The sequence below is a fragment of the Eumetopias jubatus genome, unplaced genomic scaffold, assembly GCF_037043125.1.
Source record: "Eumetopias jubatus isolate StellerSeaLion01/CBP00866 unplaced genomic scaffold, mEumJub1_p1.0 scaffold_119, whole genome shotgun sequence".
NCBI lineage: Eukaryota > Metazoa > Chordata > Mammalia > Carnivora > Otariidae > Eumetopias > Eumetopias jubatus.
In genome coordinates, this window is record NW_028274925.1 from 517521 (window position 1) to 532796 (window position 15276).

Consider the following 15276-nt stretch of genomic DNA (forward strand, 5'->3'; position numbering starts at 1 on the left):
GGGAAGCCTGCTTCTCCCTCTCCCACTCACACTGCTTGTGTTCCTGCTCTCGCTATGTCTCTCTCTGTCAAATAAATAAATAAAATCTTTAAAAAAAGACTCAAATAAAATTAAGCGTGAAAAAGGAGACATTAGGGGCGCTTGGGTGGCTCAGTCAGTTAAGCGTCTGCCTTCAGCCCAGGTCATGATCCCGTGGTCCTGTGATCGAGTCCCATGTCAGGTTCCTTGCTCAGCACGGAGTCTGCTTGTCTCTCTCCCTCTCCTCTTGTTCCTCCCCCTGCTTGTGCTCTCTCTCTCTCTCTCAAATAAATAAATAAAATATTTTTTTTAAAAAGAAAACAAAAGACATTACAACTGAGACTGCAGAAAAGGGGGATTGTGAAACTAAACAATTACAACCCAAAATCTCAGATAACTTAGAATAAACAGATCCATTCCTAGAAACAAGCAACCTACCAAACTGAATCAGGAATAAATAAAAAATCTGAACAGACCAATAGAGACTAAAGAGATTGAATCAGGAATCAAAAACCTCCCAACACAGGGGGCGCCTGGGTGGCTCAGTCGTTAAGCGTCTGCCTTCGGCTCAGGTCATGATCCCAGAGTCCTGGGATCGAGCCCCACATCGGGCTCCCTGCTCTGCGGGAAGCCTGCTTCGCTTCTCCCTCTCCCACTCCTCCTGCTTGTGTTCCCTCTCTCACTGTGTCTCTCTCTGTCAAATAAATAAAATAAAATCTTTAAAAAAAAAACAAAAAACCTCCCAACACAGAAACCTCCCCCAGGACAAGACAGCTTCACTGGAGATTCTATCAGACAGTCAAAGAAGAATTAACCCCTGTTCTTCTCAAACTCTTCCAAAAAATTGAGGAGGAGGGAATACTTCCAAAATAAGCTTGTGAGGCTGCCATTTCCCTGATACCAAAGCCAAAGAAGGACTCCACAAGAAAAAAACCTACAGACCAATATTTCTGATGAATCCAGATGCAAAAACTCTTAACAACATATTAGCAAACTGAATTCAAGAACACATAAAAAGGATTATACATCATGAGCAAGTAGGATTTATCCCTGAAATGCAAGGATCATTAAACATACACAAATCAATAAATGTGATACATCACATTAATAAAATGAAAGGAAAAAATCACATGATCATCTGAATAGATGCAGAAAAAGCACTTGACAAAATACATCATTTAATAAAAACCCTTAGCAGATCCGGTATAGAAGGAACGTACCTCAATGTATTAGAAGCTATACGTTATGAGCCCATGGCTAACAGTATACTCGCTGGTGAAAAATTGAAAGCTTTTACTCAAGGAGCAGGAACAAGATGTGGATGCCCACACACACCACTCTTATTCAGTTTGGTATTAGAAGTCCTTGCCAAAGCAATCAGGCAAGACAAAGAAACAACAGGCATCCAAATCAGGAAGGAAGAAGTGAATCTGTCACTGTTTGCATATAATACAATTTGGTATATAGAAAATCTAAAAGGCTGTTAGAGTTCAGTCAAGTTGCAGGATACAGAATCAACTTATGCAAATTATTTACATTCCTATACACTAAGAATGAAACATCTGAAAACGAAATAAAGAAAACTACCCCATTCACAATAGCATCAAAAACAATAAAATATTAGGAATAAATTTAACCAAGGATGTGAAAGTCCTGTACACTGAACTAGAAGACTTTGCTGAAAGAAATCAAAGAAATGCAAAGACAAACAAATGGAAAGACATCCTCTGTTCATGGATCAGAAGAATTTATATTGTTAAAATGTCCTTCCTGAGGAAAAAAGAACAAAGCCATAGTTACCACACTTCCTGACTTCAAACTATACTACAAAGCTTCAGGAATAAAAACAGTATGTTACTGAGAGGAGGAGCAAGATGGCAGAGCAGTAGGAGACCTAAATTTCATCTAGTCACAGGCATTCAGCTAGATGGGGATCAAACCATTCTGAACACCTACAAACTCAACAGGAGACCAAAGAGAAGAATAGCAACAACTCTCTGAATAGAAAAGCGACCACTTTCTGGAAGGTAGGATGTGCAGAGAAGTGAATCCGAGGTGATATTTGGGACGATAGATGGTAGGGGAGGGGGCATTCTTCAGGCACTACTAGCAAGTGATAGAGCAGTGGAGCACAAAATCGGAACTTTTAGAAGTCAGCTCTACTTAGGGATGTCGCTCCAGTGGCTCAGAGGAGGGTGGAGCCCTCGCTGGGACAGTGTGGTCTCAGGACCCTCGGGGTCACAGAAGGACCAGGGGTGCCTGAGGGCAGTAGAGCTCCCAGGTATTGGAGCAGGGAAGCTAGCTACAGAGACAGAGCCAAGGAGTGGGCTCTCAGCTAGGGGTTGCCATAAAATGTGATCCACAGCACAGTCGGGCCGCTGCTCCTCCAGCAGGGACCTAACAAGTGGCAGATGCGCGCAGACTCCCCTTCCTCCCCCAGGAGGAGAAGCGCAGGAGTACAATGCAGGAATCTGCTGGGTTTGGAGACACCACACGGGGTTGTGTGCCAGAGATAGAAATGCTACGCTGGTTCACAGGCCGGGTGAGCACAGAGTGAGGCCAGAGACTGGGGAGAGAGGAGTGATTGACTGCTTTTCTCTGGGGGCTCACTGAGGAGTGGGGCCCCAATTTCTCAGCTCCTCTGGGGTGGGGATTGGGAGGCCGCCATTTTCACTCTCATCCTCCAAAGCTGTACTGAGAGCTTGCAGGGAACAAAAGCTCCCGAGAGCAAACCCGAGTAGATTCCTTAGCCCGAACCGGCAAGGGCAGGGCAGTTCAGCCTCCAGCAAAGACATTTGGGAACCACGGCAACAGGTCCCTCCCCCAGAAGATCAGCAAGAACAGCCAGCCAAGACCAAGTTTACCGATCAATGAGAATGGCAGAACTCCAGCACTAGGGGAATACTGCACCTAGAATTCATGGCTTTTTTCCCATGATTCTTTAGTCTTTCAAAGTTAATTTTTTTAATTTTCTTTTTGAAATTTTCTTTTTCCCTTTTTCAATCAACATCTTATCAATTCCTTTTTAAAATAATCTTTTTCATTTTTCATTTTTGGGGTCATATTCTATTCCTTCATAGTAGTACCCTTATTTTTGTACATATATAAGCTTTTCTTTCTTTAAAATTTTGGGAGGCACTTTCTTCTGATCATAGTTGATCATATTCTGTTTTTCTTTGTTCATTTGTTTTTTATCTTTTCTTTTTCATTTTTTTTCTTTTTACTTTCTTTTCCTCTCTTTTCCCCCACTTTCAGGTCTCTTCTGATTTGTTTAATGTATATTTGTTTGGGATCATTGTTACTCTGTTAGCGTTTTGTTCTCTCATTCATCTATTCTTCTCTGGACAAAATGAGAAGGTGGAAAAAAATCACCCCAGAAAAAAGAACAAGAGGCATTTCCGACTACCAGGGACCTAATCAGTATGGACATTAGTAAGATGTTGGAACTAGAGTTCAGAATGACGATTTTAAAAATACTAGCTGGGCTTGAAAAAAGCATGGAAGTTATTAGAGAAACCCTTCTGGAGAAATAAAAGAACTAAAATCTATCTAGGTCAAAATCAAAAAGGCTATTAATGAGGTGCAATAAAAAATGGAATCTCTAACTGCTAGGATAAATGAGGCAGAAGAGAGAATTAGTAATATAGAAGACCAAATGATGGAAAATAAAAAAGCCCAGAAAAGGAGAGATAAACAACTACTGTATCAGGAGGGCAGAATTTGAGAGATAATTGATACCATAAGATGAAACAATATTAGAATAACTGGGATCCCAGAAGAAGAAGAAGAGAGGGGCAGAAGGTATATTGCAGCAAATTATAGCAGAGAACTTCCCTAATTTGGAGAAAGAAAATGCATCAAAATCCAGGAGGCAGGGAGAACCCCCCTCAAAATCAATAAAAATGGGTCAACACCCCGACCCATTTTTTTAAAGATTTTATTTATTTATTCGACAGAGACAGAGACGGTGAGAGCAGGGACACAAGCAGGGGGAGTGGGAGAAGGAGAAGCAGGCCTCCCGCTGAGCAGGGAGCCCGATTTGGGACTCAATCCCAGGACTGTGGGATCATGACCTCAGCCGAAGGCAGCCTCTTAATGACTGACCCACCCAGGCGCCCCAACCCATTTTTAATAGTAAAACTTACGAGTCTCAGAGACAAAGAGAAAATCCTGAAAGCAGCCTGGGAGAAGAGATCTGTAGCCTACAATGATAGAAGTAGTAGACTGGCAACAGTCCTATCCACAGAGACGTGGCAGGACATAAAGGACTGGCATGATATTTTCAGAGCACTAAAGGAGAAAATTATGCAGCCAAGAATACTGTATCCAGCTAGGTTGTCACTGAAAATACAAGGAGAGATAAAAAGCTTCCAGGACAAACAAAACTAAAAGAAATTACAAACAACAAACCAGTCCTACAAGAAATATTGAAAGAGGTCCTCTAAGCAAAGAGAGAGCCTAAAAGTAACATGGACCAGGAAGGAACAGAGACAATATACTGTAAGAGTCACATTACAGGAAATACAATGGCACAAAATTCATATCTTTCAATAGTTACCCTGAATGTAAATGGGCTAAATCCCCCAATCAAAGGACACAGGCTATCAAATTGGATAAAAAAACAAGACCCATCGATATATTTTCTGCAAGAGAGTCATTATAGACCCAAAGACACCCCCAGATTGAAAGTGTCCATACCATTTACCATGCTAATGGACACCGAAAGAAAGCTGGGGTGGCAATCCTTATATCAGACAAATTAGATTTTAAAACAAAGACTCTAATAAGAGATGAGGAAGGACACAGTATCCTACTTAAAAGGTCTATCCAACAAGAAGATCTAACAATTGTAAATATCTATGCCCCGAACATGGGAGCAGCCAATTATATAAGGCAATTAAAAACAAACGCAAAGAAAAACATTGACAACAATACAATAATAATGGGGGACTTTAACACCCCCTTCACTGAAATGGAGAGATCATCTAAGCAAAAGATCACCAAGGAAATAAAGACTTTAAATGACACACTGGACCAAATGGACTTCACAGATGTATTCAGAACATTCCATCCCAAAACAACAGAATACACATTCTTCTCTAGTGCCCATGGAACATGCTGCAGAATAGATCACATCCTAGGTCACAAATCAGGTCTCAACCAGTACCAAAAGACTGGGATCATTCCCTGCATATTTTCAGACCACAATGCTTTGAAACCAGAACTCAATCACAAGAGGATAGTTGGAAGGAACTCAAATACATGGAGGCTAAAGAGCATCCTACTAAAGAATGAAAGGGTCAACGGAAATTAAAGAAGAATTAATGGAAATAAATGAAAATGAAAACACAACTATTCAATATCGTTGGGATGCAACAAAGGCAGTCCTAAGAGGAAAGTATATGGCAATACAAGCCTTTCTCAAGAAACAAGAAAGGTCTCAAATACACAATCTAACCCTACACCTAAAGCAGCTGGAGAAAGAATAGCAAATAAAGCCTAAAACCAACAGGAGAAGAAAAATGATAAAGATCAGAGCAGAAATCAATGAAATAGAAACCAAAAGAACACTAGAACAGATCAATGAAACTAGGAGCTGGTTCTTTGAAAGAATTAACAAGATTGATAAACCCCTGCCAGACTTAGCAAAAAGAAAAGAGAAATAACCCAAATAAATAAAATCATGAATGAAAGAGGAGAGATCACAACCAAAACCAAAGAAATACAAACAATTAGAAGAACATTTTATGGGAGGCGGAGCAAGATGGCGGAGGACTAGGAGAACTAGATTTCTTCTGGTCTCAGGAATTCAACTGAATAAGGATCAAACCATTCTGAACACCTACGAACTCAACAGGAGATCGAAGAGGAGAGTAGCAACAACTCTCTGAACAGAGAAGCGACCACTTTCTGGAAGGTAGGACGTGCGGAGAAGTGAATCGGAGGCAATATTCCGGAGGATAGATGGCGAGGGAGGGGCCTCCGCCGGCCGCTTCTGGCAAGGGATAGAGCCGCGGAGCACAAAATCGGACCTTTTAGAAGTCGGCTCCGCGGAGGGACGTCGCTCCAGTGGCTAAGCGGGGGGTGGAATCCTCCCAGGACAGTGTGGTCTCAGGACCCTTGGGGTCACAGAAAGACAGGGGGTGCCTGAGTGTGGCAGAGCTCCCAGGTATCTGAGCGGGGAAGCCGGCTGCAGAGACGGAGCCGAGGCACGGGCTCTCAGCTCGGGGTTGCCATAAACTGTGATCAGCGGCCCAGTCGGGCCACTGCTCCTGCAGCAGGGACCCAACAAGCGGCAGAGCCAGGGAGACTCCCCATCCTACCCTGGGAGGAGTGGTGCGGGAGCGCACCACAGGGATCTGCTGGGTTTGGAGACTCCACACGGGGTCAGATGCCAGAGATAGCAACACTCGGTCACAGGTCGGGTGAGCACGGAGTGCGGCTGGAGACCGGGGACACGGAAGTGACTGCTTTTCTCTGGGGGCACACTGAGGAGCGGGGCCCCGAGTTCTCAGCTCCTCCGGGTGGAGATTGGGAGGCCAGCATTTCTGCCCTGGTCCTCCAAAGCTGTACCGAGAGCTTGCAGGGAACAAAAGCTCCTGAGAGCAAACCCGAGCAGCTTGCTTAGCCCGGACCGACAAGGGCGGGGCAATTCAGCCTCCGGCAAAGACTTTTGGAAACCACAGCAACAGGCCCCTCCCCAGAAGATCAGCACGAACAGCCAGCAAGCCAAGACCAAGTTTACCAATCAAGGAAAATGGGAGAACTCCAGCGCTAGGGGAATACTGCACATAGAATTCATGGCTTTTTTTTACCATGATTCATTAATTCATCAAAGTTAATTTTTGTTAACTGTTTTTTTTATTTTTCTTTTTTCCCTTTTTCAACCAACATCTTATCAAACCCTTTTTAAAAAAAATTATTTTTCATTTTTAGAGTCATATTTTATCCCTTCATGGTAGTTACCCTTATTTTTGGCATATATATATAGGTTGTTCTCTCTTTAAAATTTTGAGATACAGTTTCTTCTAACAGATCAAAATATACCCTAAATCACTAGTGTATGGCTTTGTTCTAGTCTCCTGCCTGATCACATTCTCTCCCTTTTTCCTTTTTTTTTTTTTCTTAAATCTTCTTTCTTTTTTCAAACATCTTCTTATCTTATCAAGTCCTTTTATAAAATCTTTTATAATTTTCATCTTTACAGTCATCTTCTATCCCTTCATTGTATCAACCCTTATTTTGTACATATATGTCTTTCTTCATTTAAAATTTTAGGAGGCACTTTTTTGAACAGACCAAAATACGCACAAAATCTAGTATGTGGCACTAATCTATGCACTAGCCTGATCATATTTGATCATATTCTGCTTTTTTTGTATTGTCCTGTTTTTGTTGTTATCTTTTTTTTTCTTTCTTTTTTCTTTCTTTCCCTTTCTTTTCCCCTGGTTTCAGGTCTTTTCTGATTTGTATACAGTATATTTGCTGGGGACGTTGTAAACCTGTTAGCATTTTGTTCTCTCATTCATCTATTCTCCTCTGGACAAAATGACAAGACGAAAAAAATCACCTCAGCAAAAAGAACAAGAGGTAGTACCGTCAGCCAGGGACCTACTCAATACGGACATTAGTACAATGTCAGACCTAGAGTTCAGAATCATGACTTTAAAGATACTAGCTGGGCTTGAAAAAAGCGTGGAAGTTATTAGAGAAACCCTTTCTGGAGAAATAAAAGAACTAAAACCTAACCAAGTCGAAATCAAAAAGGCTATTGATGAGGTGCAATCAAAAATGGGGGCACTAACTGCTAGGATAAATGAGACAGAAGAGAGAATCAGTGATATAGAAGACAAAATGATGGAAAATGAAGAGGCTGAGAAAAAGAGAGAGAAAGAACTACAGGAGCACGAGGGCAGAATTCGAGAGATAAATGATTCGATAAGACAAAACAACATTAGAATAATTGGGATCCCAGAAGAAGAAGAGAGAGAAAGAGGGGCAGAAGGTATATTGGAGCAAATAATAGCAGAGAACTTCTCTAATGTGAGGAAGGAAACAGGCATCAAAATCCAGGAGGCACAGAGAACCCCTCTCAAAATCAATAAAAATAGGTCAACACCCCGACATCTAATAGTAAAACTTACGAGTCTCAGAGACAAAGAGAAAATCCTGAAAGCAGCTCGGGAGAAGAGATATGTAACCTACAATTGTAGAAACATTAGATTGGCAACAGACCTATCCACAGAGACCTGGCAGGCGAGAAAGGACAGGCAAGATATCGTCAGAGCACTAAAAGAGAAAAATATGCAGCCAAGAATACTATATCCAGCTAGGCTGTCATTGAAAATAGAAGGAGAGATAAAAAGATTCCAGAACAAACAAAAACTAAAGGAATTTGCAAATATGAAACCAGCCCTCCAAGACATATTGAAAGGGGGGGCGCCTGGGTGGCTCAGTTGGTTAAGAGACTGCTTCGGCTCAGGTCATGATCTTGGAGTCCCGGGATCGAGTCCCGCATCAGACTCCCTGCTCAGTGGGGAGTCTGCTTCTCCCTCTGACCCTCTTCCCTCTCGTGCTCTCTATCTGTCACTCTCTCTCTCTCAAATAAATAAATAAAATCTTTAAAAAAAAAAGAAATATTGAAAAGGGTCCTCTAAGCAAAGAGAGAGCCTAAAAGCAGCAAAGATCAGAAAGGAACACAGACAAATAAAGCTAACAGTCACTTTACAGGCAATACAATGACACTAAATTCATACCTTTCAATAGTTACCCTGAATGTAAATGGGCTCAATGCCCCAATCAAAAGACACAGGCTATCAGATTGGATTAAAAAACAAGACCCATCCATATGCTGTCTGCAAGAGACTCATTTTAGACGCAAAGACACCCCCAGATTGAAAGTGAGGGGTTGGAAAACCATTTACCATGCTAACGGACATCAAAAGAAAGCTGGGGTGGCAATCCTTATATCAGACAAACTAGATTTTAAAACAAAGACTGTAATAAGAGATGAGGAAGGACACTATATCCTACTTAAAGGGTCTATCCAACAAGAAGATCTAAAAATTGTAAATATCTATGCCCCGAACATGGGAGCAGCCAATTATATAAGGCAATTAATAACAAAAGCAAAGAAACACATTGACAACAATACAACAATAGTGGGGGACTTTAACATCCCCCTGACTAAAATGGACAGATCCTCTAAGCAAAAGATGAACAAGGAAATAAAGACTTTAAATGACACACTGGACCAAATGGACTTCACAGACATATTCAAAACATTCCATCCCAAAGCAACGGAATACACATTCTTCTCTAGTGCCCATGGAACATTCTCCAGAATTGATCACATCCTAGGTCACAAATCAGGTCTCAACCGGTACCAAAAGATTGGGATCATTCCCTGCATATTTTCAGACCACAATGCTTTGAAACTAGAACTCAATCACAAGAGGAAAGTCGGAAAGAACTCAAATACATGGAGGCTAAAGAGCATCCTACTAAAGAATGAATGGGTCAACCAGGAAATTAAAGAAGAATTAAAAAAATTCATGGAAACCAATGAAAATGAAAACACAACTGTTCAAAATCTTTGGGTCACATCAAAGGCAGTCCTGAGAGGAAAGTATATAGCAATACAAGCCTTTCTCAAGAAACAAGAAAGGTCTCAAATACACAACCTAACCCTACACCTAAAGGAGCTGGAGAAAGAACAGCAAATAAAGCCTAAACCCAGCAGGAGAAGAGAAATCATAAAGATCAGAGCAGAAATCAATGAACTAGAAACCAAAAGAACACTAGAACAGATCAACGATACTAGGAACTGATTCTTTGAAAGAATTAACAAGATTGATAGACTCCTGGCCAGATTATCAAAAAGAAAAGAGAAATGACCCAAATCAACAAAATCATGAATGAAAGAGGAGAGATCACAACCAACACCAAAGAAATAGAAACAATTATAAGAACATATGATGAGCAACTCTATGCCAGCAAATTAGATAACCTGGAAGAAATGGGTGCATTCCTAGAGATGTATCAACTACCAAAATTGAACCAGGAAGAAATAGAAAACCTGAACAGACCTATAACCACTAAGGAAATTGAAGCAGTCATCAAAAATCTCCCAAGAAACAAAAGCCCAGGGCCAGATGGCTTCCCAGGGGAATTCTATCAGACATTTCAAGAAGAACTAATACCTATTCTCCTGAAACTGTTCCAAAAAATAGAAATGGAAGGAAAACTTCCAAACTCATTTTATGAGGCCACCATTACCTTGACCCAAACCAGACAAAGACCCCATCAAAAAGGAGAATTACAGGCCAATATCCTTGATGAACATGGATGCAAAATTTCTCACCAAAATACTAGCCAATAGGATCCAACAGTACATTAAAAGGATTATTCACCACGACCAAGTGGGATTTATCCCTGGGCTGCAAGGCTGGTTCAACATCCGCAAATCAATCAACGTGATTCAATACATTAACAAAAGAAAGGACAAGAAATATATGATCCATTCAATAGATGCAGAAAAAGCATTTGACAAAGTACAGCATCCTTTCTTGATCAAAACTCTTCAGAGTATAGGGTTAGAGGGTACATACCTCAATATCACAAAAGCCTTTTCTGAAAAACCTACAGCCAATATCATTCGCAATGGGGAAAGTCTGAGAGCTTTTCCCCTAAGGTCAGGAACGCGGCAGTGATGTCCACTTTCACCACTGCTATTCAACATAGTATTAGAAGTCCTAGCCACGGCAATCAGACAACAAAAAGAAATCAAAGGCATCCAAATCGGAAAGAGGAAGTCAAACTCTCACTCTTTGCAGATGATATGATACTGTATGTGGAAAACCCAAAAGACTCCACCCCAAAACTGCTAGAACTCATACAGGAATTCAGTAAAGTAGCAGGATATAAAATCAATGCACAGAATTCAGTGGCATTCCTACACACCAACAACAAGACAGAAGAGAGACAAATCAATGAGTCGATCCCATTCACAATTGCACCCAAAACCATAAGATACCTAGGAATAAATTTAACCAAAGAGGCAAAGGATCTGTACTCAGAAAACTATAAAATACTCAGGAAAGAAATTGAAGAAGACACAAAGAAATGGAAAAAGGTTCCATGCTCATGGATTGGGAGAACCAACATTGTGAAGATGTCAATGCTACCTAGAGCAATCTACACATTCAATGCAATCCCCATCAAAATACCATCCACTTTTTTCAAAGAAATGGAACAAATAATCCTAAAATTTGTATGGAACCAGAAGAGACCCCGAATAGCCAGAGGAATATTGAAACAGAAAAGCAAAGCTGGAGGCATCACAATTCCGGACTTCCAGCTCTATTACAAAGCTGTCATCATCAAGACAGTATGGTACTGGCACAAAAACAGACACATAGATCAATGGAACAGAATCGAGAGCCCAGAAATGGACCCTCAACTCTATAGTCAACTTATCTTTGATAAAGCAGGAAAGAATGTCCAATGGCAAAAAGACAGTCTCTTCAACAAATGGTGTTGGGAAAATTGGACAGCCACATGCAGAAGAATGAAACTGGACCATTTCCTTACACCACACACAAAAATAGACTCCAAATGGTTGAAAGACCTAAACGTGAGACAGGAGTCCATCCAAATCCTAAAGAAGAACACAGGTAGCAACCTCTTTGACCTCAGCCGCAGGAAATTCTTCCTAGAAACATCGCCAAAGGCACGGGAAGCCAGGGCAAAAATGAACTATTGTGATTTCATCAAGATAAAAACCTTTTGCACAGCAAAAGAAACAGTCCACAAAACCAAAAGACAACCGACAGGATGGGAGAAAATATTTGCAAATGACATCTCAGATAAAGGGCTAGTATCCAAAATCTATAAAGAACTTATCCAACTCAACCCCCAAAGAACAAATAATCTAATCATGAAATGGGCAGAAGACACGAACAGACATTTTTCCAAAGAAGACATCCAAATGGCCAACAGGCACATGAAAAAGTGCTCCACATTGCTCGGCATCAGGGAAATCCAAATCAAAAACTCAGTAAGATACCACCTCACACCAGTCAGAATGGCTAAAATTAACAAGTCAGGAAACGACAGATGCTGGCGGGGATGTGGAGAAAGGGGAACCTCCTACACTGTTGGTGGGAATGCAAGCGGGTGCAACCCCCCTGGAAAACAGTATGGAGGTTCCTCAAACAGTTGAAAATAGAGCTACCGTTCGATCCAGCAATTGCACTACTGGGTATTTACCCCAAAGATACAAATGTAGGGACCCGAAGGGGTACGTGCACCCCAATGTTTATAGCAGCAATGTCCACAATAGCCAAACTGTGGAAAGAGCCAAGATGTCCATCGACAGATGAATGGATAGAGAAGAGGTGGTATATATACACAATGGAATATTATGCAGCCATCAAAAGGAATGAGATCTTGCCAATTGCAATGATGTGGATGGAATGGGAGGGTGTTATGCTGAGTGAAATAAGTCAATCAGAGAAAGACATGTATCATATGACCTCAGTGACATGAGGAATTCTTAATCTCAGGAAACAAACTCAGTGTTGCTGGAGTGGTCGGGGGTGGGAGGGATGGGGTGGCTGGGTGATGGACATTGGGGAAGATATGTACTACGGTGAGCGCTGTGAATTGTGTAAGACTGTTGAATCACAGATCTGTACTTCTGAAACAAATAATGCAATATATGTTAAGAAAAAAAAGAGGAATAAGATAGCAGGAGAGGAAGAATGAAGGGGAGTAAGTCTGAGGGGGAGACGAACCATGAGAGATGATGGACTCTGAAAAACAAACTGAGGGTTCTAGAGGGGAGGGGGGTGGGGGATGGGAAAAAATGAAAATGAAAGCCAATATCACTCAAGAACATAGATGCCAAAATCCTCAACAAATTATAAGGAAACTGAATTCAACAATACATCGGGAGAATCACACAACACAATCAAGTGGGGTTTATTCCAGGGATGCCAGGATGTTTGCACATGTGCACATTAAACATCAGGATACACCATCTTAAAATAATAAAAGATAAAAATCATATGATTGTAACAATAGATGCAGAAAGAACACTTGACAAGATTCGATATGCATGTATGATAAAAAGTATAAACCATCTGGGTATATGGGGAACATAGACCATATTTGAAAAGCTCACAGCTAAATTCATACTCAAGGGTGAAAAGCTGAAAACTTTTCCACTAAGATCAAGAACAAGACAAAGATTTCCACTCTCCTCACTTTCATTCAACATAGTATTGAAAGCCCTAGTCAAAGCATTTAGACCAAAAAAAAGAAAGAAAGATAAAGAAACAAAGAGAGAGAGAGAGAGAGAGAGAGAAGAAAGAAAAGAAAGAAAGAAAGAAAGAAAGAAAGAAAGAAAGAAAGAAAGAAAGAAAGAAAGAAAGAAAGAAAAAGAAAGAATGAAAGATAGAAAAGAAAGAAAAGAAAAGATGAAATCCAAATAGGAAAACTGTCACTATTTGCAAATGACATACTATATATAGAAATCCCTAAAGATTCCACCAAAAAACTGTTAGAATAAATAAATTCAGTAAAGCTGCAAGACACAAAGTCAATATACAGAGACCTGGTGCATTTCGTTTTTTTAAGATTTTATTTATTTATTTGACAGAGATAGAGAAACAGCACAAGCAGTGTGAGCAGCAGAAGGGGACGGAGAAGGCGACACCCCACTGAGGAGGGAGCCCAATGAGGTTCTCGATGCCAGGACCCTGGGATTGTGACCTGAGCCAAAGACAGATGCTTAAACTGACTAAGCTACCAGGTGTCCCAACTTGTTGCATTTCTGTATAGTGATGACAAACTTCCACAAAGAGAAAATAAGAAAACAATGCCATTTACAGTTGTATCAAGAAAAAAAAATCTAGGAATAAAAGTAAGAAATGAATCAACCCGCAGTTCTGAGGCATGCAGAATAAATCCAGGCTTGCAGAACAGTGAAAAAGGAGTGGGAAGCTGCTTGGCTCCTGAAAGCCATTACCTTTATAGGTCTTACTACACTTTCAGACGATGACACATCATCCAACGTTCAAAGGCTCTGTTATAAAGCCAAATATCCAATCCGGGAAGCTCTCTTAAAAAGTTTAAATATGTGTGATAAAGGCCTTATGACCACTGTTGTTTATGTCTACACCATGCAGCTGTGTGATGCGGTTAAAGCACTGAAGGCCCCAGGCTGTACCATCCCAGTGGCTTCCGTGCCCACTGGCTTTCCAGCTGGACAGACTCATTTATTTATTTATTTATTTATTTGAGAGAGAGAATGAGAGATAGCACGAGAGGGAAGAGGGTCAGAGCGAGAAGCAGACTCCCTGCTGAGCAGGGAGCCCGATGTGGGACTCGATCCTGGGACTCCAGGATCATGACCTGAGCCGAAGGCAGTCGCCCAACCAACTGAGCCACCCAGGCGCCCTGGACAGACTCATTTAAAAACACGATTGGAAGAGATCAGATTGGCTGTGGAAAATGGAGTTATGGAAATCGATGTGGTGATTAATAGGACCTTGGTGCTGACCGGCCAGTGGGAAGCCCTGTGTGATGAGATTCGTCAGTTTTGCAAGGCCTGTGGGGGGCTCATCTCAAAACCATCTTAGCTACAGGAGAACGTGGATCTCTTACTCATGTCTATAAAGCCAGTATGATCGCAATGATGGCAGGATCAGACTTTATTAAGACCTCTACTGGAAAAGAAACGGTAAATGCCACTTTCCCAGTAGCTATAGTAATGCTATGGGCCATTAGAGATTTCTTTTGGAAAACTGGAAACAAGGTAGGTTTAAACCAGCAGGAGGCATCCGCAGTGCCAAGGATTCCCTTGCTTGTCTCTCTCGTGTGAAGGAAGAGCTGGGAGATGAATGGCTGACGCCAGAACTGTTCCGAATAGGTGCCAGTACTCTGGTTACGGACATCGAGAGGCAGATTTACCATCACGTTTCAGGAAGATAGGTGGCCTATCATGATCTTCTGATGTCTTAAATCTGTGACCAGTTCCGGAAAAGTGCTTTACAGCAACATGTAAAATGTGTTTTTCTACGTAATCGCTAAAATTGTTTAATTAAAACATGACGGAATGAATAGATAACTGACTTTTTTCCCGCCTTAAAACTTTCACTGAATTTAATTCAAAGAATAAAAGAAAAAATCAACGAATCCATACATGGAATTCTTTTCAGGTGCCTCTGAGTGGTCCTAATTACTTGAAGATCT

At 41.1% G+C, this 15276-nt stretch overlaps 1 pseudogene; it reads left to right on the forward strand.

Moving 5' to 3' along the window:
• The first annotated feature begins 13952 nt into the window (after positions 1–13952).
• Positions 13953–15045, forward strand: LOC148161603 (deoxyribose-phosphate aldolase-like; annotated as a pseudogene).
• Positions 15046–15276: the final 231 nt, after the last annotated feature.